Here is a 9,089-nt window from a genome sequence, read left to right on the forward strand (position 1 = left end):
CAACCAACAAGCAAAGATTGACAAAGGTGGAGGGAGAATAAGGGTATTTTAAGAATGGGAAAAAGAACGTGAGGTGACTGATGACAAGAAAAATGGTTTTGAGAAGCTGGATGGGGTAGAAATAGTAAGAGTGCAGAAAAGAAATAAGTCATAAAAAGAGAAAAAATAAAATTTAAAACAAAAATAAGAAGAAGGAAGAAGTCAAAATGGAGTAAGAGAAGGGAGGAGTAAAGTATGAGATTTGAAATAAACTAAAATTAAAAAAAACACTAGTGAAATAATAAACATGAATTTGAAGAAAAAGAAAATGTTAAAAAGCTATGCAGGAGGAAAAAAAAGCACAAATAATGAAAACTATGGTGGAATTCATCTCAGCAGAATCTAGTGGTTGCCACTTTTTTCTCTTTCTGGATCCATACCTGGTAATGTGAGATGGTTTCCTAGTCTGGCCCTAGACAGCCTGTTTGAGACTATAAGTGATCTGCAGTCTATAACTGTCTTGTTCAGGCTTGGCTGGTCCCTACTATTCTGCCCTTGCTGGCTTTCCATCAGCACAACACCGAGGAGTGGTTCATTTAATGATCCAAAAGCACTGCCAGTACCAACCCCACCTGCCTCCAGAGGGAGTCTCTGGTGTGATCCAGAGGGTAGAATCCGTGGGGCACTGTTCAGTCTTCAGGGAAGATGGTGGGAGTGTTTTCCCACCCCCTCACCACAAGTCTTGGTCTGTCCCTAATTATTTCCAATAATGTATGATTTCTGGTGAATTAGCAGTCTGTTTCCTGTGTGAGTGCCCAAATGTGTAAAAGGGTCAGTTCTTTCCTGCTTGGTGCAGATGGCAGTTCTGTCTAAAAGCTGAGGCTGAGTGTGACCCCAAGAACCCCTTGTGCATGTCTATAATCTCTCCACTCTGCTGGTTTCAGTGGATCAGGACCTGAAGAACAGTGTAGCTCATAATGTCTGGTAAAAGTTCAGAAAGGGCCCTTTCAGTGCTTTTTTCTTTCCCCTACAGATATGTGCCAAGCAGGGGCCTCCTGAGCCTGATATCACTGATCTGCAGAGCCTGTAATCCAACAGGTGGGAGTTGGGCAAACCTGCCCATGACAGGACCTGCCTGGCTGTAAGGAAACCCAGATGTTCAACTCCTGGCTGTCTAGTCCCTGGCTTGCTGTTCCAGCAGGAGAATCCATTCTGCACAGTCCCCTGCTTCCCAGACATGCTGGGTCAGGTTCCTAAGTCCCTTTAGTGTGATACTACTATTCTAGTCTTTGCCTGTTTAGTTCGTTTGTTTGTGTTGCTCTTTAGTTTCCTGTATTAGGTGATATCATATGGTATTTTGCTTTCTTTGCCTGGCTTATTTCACTAAGCATAATTTTCTCTAGTTCCATCCATGTTGTTGCAAATGGCAGGAGTTCCTTCTTTCTTTCTGTTACATAGTATTCCATTGTGTAAATGTGCCACAGTTTTTTGATCCACTCATCGACCGATGAGCACTTAGGCTGTTTCCAGCACTTAGCCATTGTAAACAGGGCTGCTATGAACATAGAAGTGCATAGGTTTTTTTGAATTAGGGTTTTAGGATTTTTCAGGTATAATCCTAGCAGTGGAATCACTGGTTCAAAAGGCAGTTCCATTTTTAGTTTTTTGAGGTAATTCCATACTGTTTTCCATAGTGGCTGCACTAGTCTGCATTCCCACCAGCAGTGCAGTAGGGTTCACGTTTCTCCACATCCTCGCCAGCATTTATTGTTTGTTGATTTGTTGATGATGGCCATTCTGACTGGTATAAAGTGGTATCTCATTGTGGTTTTTATTTGCATCTGCCTGATGGCCAATGATGTTGAGCATTTTTTCATGTGCCTATGGAACTTCTGTATGTCCTCTTTGGAGAAGTGTCTGTTCAGGTCCTTTGCCCATTTTTTAATTGGGTTGTTTGTTTTCTTGATGTTGAGTTGTATCAGCTTTTTATATATTTTGGAGATCAGTCCCCTGTCTGTGATATCATTGGCAAATATGTTTTCCCATATGGTTGGTTTCCTTTTCATCTTGCTGATGTTTTCTTTTGCTGAGCAGAAACTCTTTAGTTTGATGTAGTCCCATTTGTTTATTTTTTCCTTTATTTCTCTTGCCTTAGGAGATGTATCTGTGAAGATATTGTTACGTGGGATATCTGAAATTTTCCTGCCTATGTTTTCCTCTAGGACTTTTATGGTGTCACGACTTACATTTCAGTCTTTAATCCATCTTGAGTTTATTCTCGTGTGTGGTGTAAGTTGGTGGTCTAGTTTCATTGTTTTTGCAAGTCCTTACCCAGTTCTCCCAGCACCATTTGTTAAAGAGGTTCTTCTCACTCCATTTTTTGTTCCTTCCACCTTTATCAAAGATTAGTTGACCATAGAGGCCTGGGTTTATTTCTGGGCTCTCTATTCTGTTCCACTGATCTATATGTCTCTTCTTATGCCAGTATCAGGCTGTTTTGATCACAGTGGCTTTGTAATATTGTTTGATGTCTGGTATCGTGATTCCTCCTGCTGTGTTCTTCTGTTTCAAGATTGCTTTTGCTATTCAGGGTCTTTTTGGTTTCATATGAATTTTTAGAGGATTTTTTCTAGGTCAGTGATATATGTCATTGGTATTTTAATAGGGATTGCATTGAATCTGTAAACTGCTTTGGGTAGTATGGCCATTTTGATGATGTTGATTCTTCCCATCCAAGAACATGGTATTTGCTTCCATTTATTTGTATCTTCCTTAATTTCTTTCTTCAATGTTGCATAATTTTCAGTGTACAGGTCTTTTATCTCTTTGGTTAAGTTTATTCCTAGGTACTTTATTTTTCTTGTTGCTATAGTAAATGGTATTTTCTTTTTTTGCCTCTGTCTCTGATATTTTATTGTTGGTGTACAGAAATTCCTTAGATTTCTGTATATTTATTTTGTACCCTGCTATTTTGCCAAATTCACTTATTACATCGAGTAGTCTTTTAGTGGAGTTTATAGGGTTTTCTAGGTATACTATCATGTCGTCTGCAAGTAGTGATAGTTTTACTTCTTCTTTCCCAATTTGGATGCCTTTTATTTCTTTGTCTTGTCTGATTGCTGTGGCTAGGACTTCCAACACTATGTTGAATAGAAGTGGGGAGAGTGGACAGCCTTGTCTAGTTCCTGATTTCAGGAGGAATGTTTTCAGTTTTTTTCCATTAATATGATGTTGGCTTCAGGCTTCTCATATATAGCTTCAATTATGTTAAGGTATTCACCCTTTATTCCCATTTTGCTGAGCGTTTTCATCATAAATGGGTGTTGTACTTTATCAAATGATTTTTCTGCATCTATTTATATAATCATGTGATTTTTGTCTTTCATTTTGTTTAGGTGATGTATTATATTTATTGATTTGTGAATATTAAACCATCCTTGCATCCCTGGAATGAATCCCACTTGATCATGGTGTATGATCTTTTTGATGTATTGCTGGATCCTGTTTGCCAAAATTTTATTGAGGATTTTAGCATCTATGTTCATCAGTGATATTGGCCTGTAATTTTCTTTCTTTGCTGGGTCTTGACCTGGTTTTGGGAATAGGGTAATACTAGCTTCATAGAAAGAGTTTGGGATTTTTCCCTCTTCTTGGATTTCTTGGAATAGTTTGAGGAGGGTAGGAGTTAGTTCTTCCCTAAATGTTTTGTAAAATTCACCTGTGAAGCCATCTGGTCCAGGGCTTTTGTGCGCAGGGAGATTTTTGATTACTGTTTCAATTTCCTTCTTTGTTATTGATCTGTTGAGACTTTCTACTTCTTCTTGATTCAGTTTTGGAAGGTTATATGTTTCTAGAAATCTGTCCATTTCTACTAGGTTGTCAAATTTCTTGCCATATAGTTGTTTGTAGTAATTTCTTATAATTGTTTGTATTTCTGAGGTATTAGTCGTGATTTCTCCTCTTTCACTTCTGATTTTGTTTACTTGGGTCTTCTCTCTTGTTTTCTTCATGAGCCTGGCTAGAGGCTTGTCGATTTTATTTTTTCAAAGAACCAGCTCCTAGTTTTGTTGATTTTTTGGATTGTTCGTTTAGTTTCTATGTCGTTTAATCCTGCTTTGATCTTGATGATTTCCTTTCTTCTTTTTGCCCTAGGCTTTGTTTGTTGTTGTTGTTCTAGTTCTTGTAGCTTTAGGATTAGATTTTTTTAATTTGAGATTCTTCTAGTCTTTTCAGATATGCCTGTATTGCTATGAACTTCCCTCTTAGGACTGCTTTTGCTGTGTCCCATAGGTTTTGGGCTGTTGTGTGTTCATTATCATTAGTTTCTAGAAATTTCTTTATTTCCTCTTTGATGTCATTGTTAACCCATTCACTATTTAATAGTACGTTATTCATTCTCCATGAGTTTGGGTGTCTTTGATTTTTTTCCCTGAGGTTGATTTTTAGTTTCAAGGCATTGTGGTCTGAAAAGATGCTTGATATGATTTCAATTTTCTTGAATTTGTTGAGGTTTGTTTTGTGTACTATTATGTGGTCTATCTTTGAAAATATCCCATGTGCCTTTGAAAAGAATGTATATTTTTCTTGTTTGGGGTGAAAAGTTCTATATATATCAGTTAAGTCCATGTGGTTTAATGTGTTGTTCAATGCCTGTATATCTTTGGTGTTTCTTTGCTTGGATGATCTGTCAATTGTTGATATTGGAGTGCTGAAGTCCCCTACTATGAGTGTGTTGTTGTTAATATTTTTCTTGTGATCTTCTGGTATTTGCTTTATATAATTGGGTGCTCCTATGTTGGATGTATATATGTTTATCAGTGTTATATCTTCTTGATGGATTTTTCCTTTAAGTATTATGAAATGTCCTTCTTTGTCTCTTTTTATTGCCCTTGCTTTGAAATCCATTTTGTCTGATATGAGCACTGCTACCCCAGCTTTTTTTTTCAGTTCCATTTGCTTGAAATATTTTTTTATATCCCTTTACTTTTAGTCTATGTAAATCTTTTGTTTTGAGTTGTGTTTCTTGTAGACAGCAAATATGTGGGTCCTGTTTTCTTATCCATTCCGTTACCCTATGTCTTTTAATTGAGGCATTTAATCCATTTACATTTAAGGTTATCATTGACATGTATTTATTCATTTCCCTTTGTATCTCTGTTCCTCTACTCTTTTTTTGTTTTTTCTCTTACTTTTTCTTAGAATATTCCCTTTAGCATCTCTTGCAATGGTGGTTTGGTGGAAATGTATTCTTTTAGTCTTCCTTTGTCTGAGAAACTCCTTATTTCACCTTCTATTTTGAATGAGAGCCTTGCTGGGTAGAGTATTCTTGGTTGTAGGCCATTGTTTTTCATTGCTTGAAATATTTTTGACCATTCCCTTCTGGCTTCTAGTGTTTCTGCTGAGAAATCAGTTGATAGCCTTATTGGAGCTCCTTTGTAAGTTATTTGCTGTTTTTCTCTTGCTGCTTTTAGGATTCTTTCTTTGTCTTGCAATGTTGCCATTTTAACTATGATGTGCCTTGGAGTGGGTTTTTGGGGGTTCCTCTTTATTGGAACTCTCAGTGCTTCTTGGACTTGCATTACTTTTTCTCTCATCAGGTTCAGAAAATTTTCTGTCACTATTTCTCCTATCAGTTTTTCAATTCCATGCTCCTTTTCTTCTCCCTCTCTTATTCCGATGATCCTGATATTATTTCTTATCATACTATCCTGTAATTCCCTTACATCTTGTTCATATTTTTGCAATCTTTTTTCATTTTGCTGTATTGTTTGAGAATTGTTTCCTACATTATCCTCTAACACACTAATATGATCCTCTGCCTCGTTTAGTCTCCTATTGACTGATTCTACTGTGTTTTTCAGTTCAGAGATTGCATTCTTCATTTCTTCCTGGTTCTTGTTGATAGTTTCTATGTCTTTTTTTATGCTGGTGTAGTTCTCTGCAAGTTCTCTGTAATTTTCTTGGAGCTGTTGGTAACTTCCTTGGAGGTTGTCATAGTTGTTTTTGAGGTTTTCGAGCATATTGAGCTTCTTCACCACCATAGTTTTGAATTCCATGTCTGACATTTGGGCTATGTCTATTCCATCTACCTCTCTTTCTGGGGATTCCTCTTTTCTTTTCATTGAGAGGTTGTTTCTGCATCTTACCATGTTGGACTCTTCTTGTTTGTTTTTGTTTTTTGGGTTTGTCTTCTTTGCCTTCCCACCTTTGTGGTATGAGATTTTTTATGGTAGATCTGGGGGTTTCAGTGGTACAGTCTCTTTGATCTCCTGAGCCTGATGTTCTTGGGGTACCCTTTATGTCATTTGTTTATGCTGTCTGGTTATATTTCAGATGCTCTTTATTAGGATCTTCCTTCTGGCTTGTTGATTGAGAGTCACTCTATCCACTTTATCTTGAATTCTTTTATGGAGATGTCAGGTCAGCCTTTGTGTGTTGGCTTGTTTTTCTGTATCCACAGCTGGTGTAATGAGGTGGGTCAGAGGTTCCTGTTCCTTGCAGCAGTGGGCCCCCACACTGCGCGTTTCTTCGGTGTCTGTTGGAGCTAGCCAAGGTGTCTTTGCAGGCATGCCTGTGAGCGGGTAAGGTGGCCTGAGAGCCTGCCTCAGGTCTGTCGCATAGCGCTCCGGGAGTTTCCCAAGGTGGCCAGGGAGTTATCCTCAGGTCTGCTGCACTGTACTCCAGGAGATGGTCTCTCGCCTGCCAGTGCTGGGCCCCAGACACTCCTGTATAGTGGAAGTGAGCGATTGGTGCCTATTGATGTCAGCGAGGTATTTTTTTACTTGTGTGCCCCTGCTTGCCCAAGGCAGCTGGGGATCTAGCCTCAGCGCAGCGCTCCAGGTGAGTGTCTGTGAGTCACTGCTGCCTGCTGTTCCAGTGCCACAGCCACCCACTATTCCCGAACCCGCCTGGGCGGGTAGGCGCCGAGCCCAAGTGAATGCTCTGCGTTCTGGCCTGGCTCCCACTGGAGCTGACCAGGGGCGACTGCGCACAGTCTTCTGTGTATCCAGAGGTCCCTCCCTGAGCCCATTTGGGCACTGATCTTATGTCTGTTGGGGTATGTCCGAGGGTCCACTGGACTCTCAGCCCTGTGCACCTGGGCCAGTGAATGATGGCACTTCCCTATGTGCACCCGCGACCCAAGGGGAGGGTTGGGGAGTGAGCGCGTGCACCTCTTCGCCTGCACTCCTCAAGAATGTACTTTCACCCCCGAACTTTCCCCCCCTCTCCGCAGTTCACAAGAGAAAAATATAAAGAAAAAAATTATGATTTCACTTGCTCAGCAGCATGCTGTCTCCCATCTTTCAGCGCCTATGCCACCTGGTCGAGTCCTGTCTCTGCCAGCGGGCAGAGATCCGCTTTCCTCATGACTTCCCTCTGGGGAAGCCTGTGGTTCCCAATAAGCCTTTGTGTCCTTTCAGCCGCAGCTCGGGCAGCCGCCCCAGTCAGGAATGCCATTTCGTCCCCTTTTCCTCTGCTATCTTCACTAAACAGGTTGTTCCCAGATGGTTTTTCTCTAATCCAGCAGTGCCAAGGCTCGACTCCTGCCAGTGTCCAGCTGCTCACTGAGATGTTCTGTCTGCAATTAGCCCAAACTGCAGACGGGTCTCGGGAGTCTGAGAGTGCAGCCTCCCCTCACTCCTCCGCCATCTTCCTGGACTTTCTGATCATATGTTATTTTTCCAATTTAGCAATCTTCAAGGTCTTTGAAAAACTGATGTAATCATTTCCCTTGATGACACCATGGCATATAAGGCTGTACTAACATTTTAAGTTTTATTAAACTGTGATATTTCCTTCTAGGCAGGAGTTTTGAAGGAAAAATGTACTCACCTCAAGAACCAATATGGTCCTATTTATATGAACCAGTAGTGAAATTGTATCCATCCTTGTGAGGGTATGCTTGCTGAACACACACCTATGCATGCACATTCTCATACTCTATTTCCAAATAGAAAATCTGTTCTACAAAACTTGCATATAACTACGAAGGATCCAAAATAATACCTGGGCGAGAGCTGCCTATTTAACCACTAGTTGTTAGAGGCTCTTTAGTAATCAGTCTAGACCATTAATCCAGACCTCTTGCATAGAAAGGCTTGAGTCATGTCAAACCCTCACTATAGCCAAATTTAAGATCTGTTATTTATTCTCAAATATTGTTTCTTCTGGAATGATTTGTATATAATAATTTGTTTCCTTTGGCTTTGCAGTGACTTGCCACTTAATGTAACTTTTGTTTTCAGGATATATAGTATCAGGGCAGTGGTGCAGAAACTTTCAATTTATGTGAAGTACTTTTGGGTTTCCTTTATCTAATCCTATTTTCCAGTATTAAATATTCAAAATACACTTTTGCTTAATGGGTCTCAGAAGATCATTCTGAAAGTGATGAGAGCAAATTGAGCAGGAGAAACTAAGGTGAACTTGGGAAATAGAGGAGAGTATAATAGCTCTTAAATACTTAAAAAATAAAATATATTTTTTTAGAATATTAAAAGTTGATGGAAGAATTAAGGTCCCGCTCAGGAAAACCCTTAGAAAACAAATCACATTTTTGTTAATTATAGAATCCATACACAGAAAAGAACCTGAAGGGATAAGAATATGGCACATAGACATTTAGCTAGGTATAGAGAACAACTTCTCTGCAGTACTGTCTTACAGAAGAAAGAGACAAAAGGATTGAGATTTCTAAGAGACAAAGTCATGAAAGATAAGGTGGTAAGATATAACTTTACCATGGGGTACTCAGGAGGGACCTCCAGAAGACATTTCTTAAAGTGCTCAATGCAGCTGGCAAACAGAATTTTCTAATCAAATACTATCTCACATTAGACAGTAGCAAGATGGATCTAAGACAAGGAAATAATTAATATTGTCTCTGTCCTACTTTACACAGACATTTTTATACAATCTAATTTTCTTTACATTTCTGTTATTTTTAATTGAATTTGTTTGGGCTGACATTGATTGACAAAATTATAGAGGTTTCAGGGGCACAATTCTACAACCCATGATCTGTATACGGTATTGTGTGTTCACCACACAAGTCAAGTTGCTTTTCATCATCATTTGTCCCCCCTATACCCTCCTCCACCTGCCCCAAG

The sequence above is a fragment of the Furipterus horrens genome, unplaced genomic scaffold (genome assembly GCF_987537825.1).
Source record: "Furipterus horrens unplaced genomic scaffold, mFurHor1.1.pri manual_scaffold_6, whole genome shotgun sequence".
Classification (NCBI taxonomy): Eukaryota; Metazoa; Chordata; class Mammalia; order Chiroptera; family Furipteridae; genus Furipterus; species Furipterus horrens.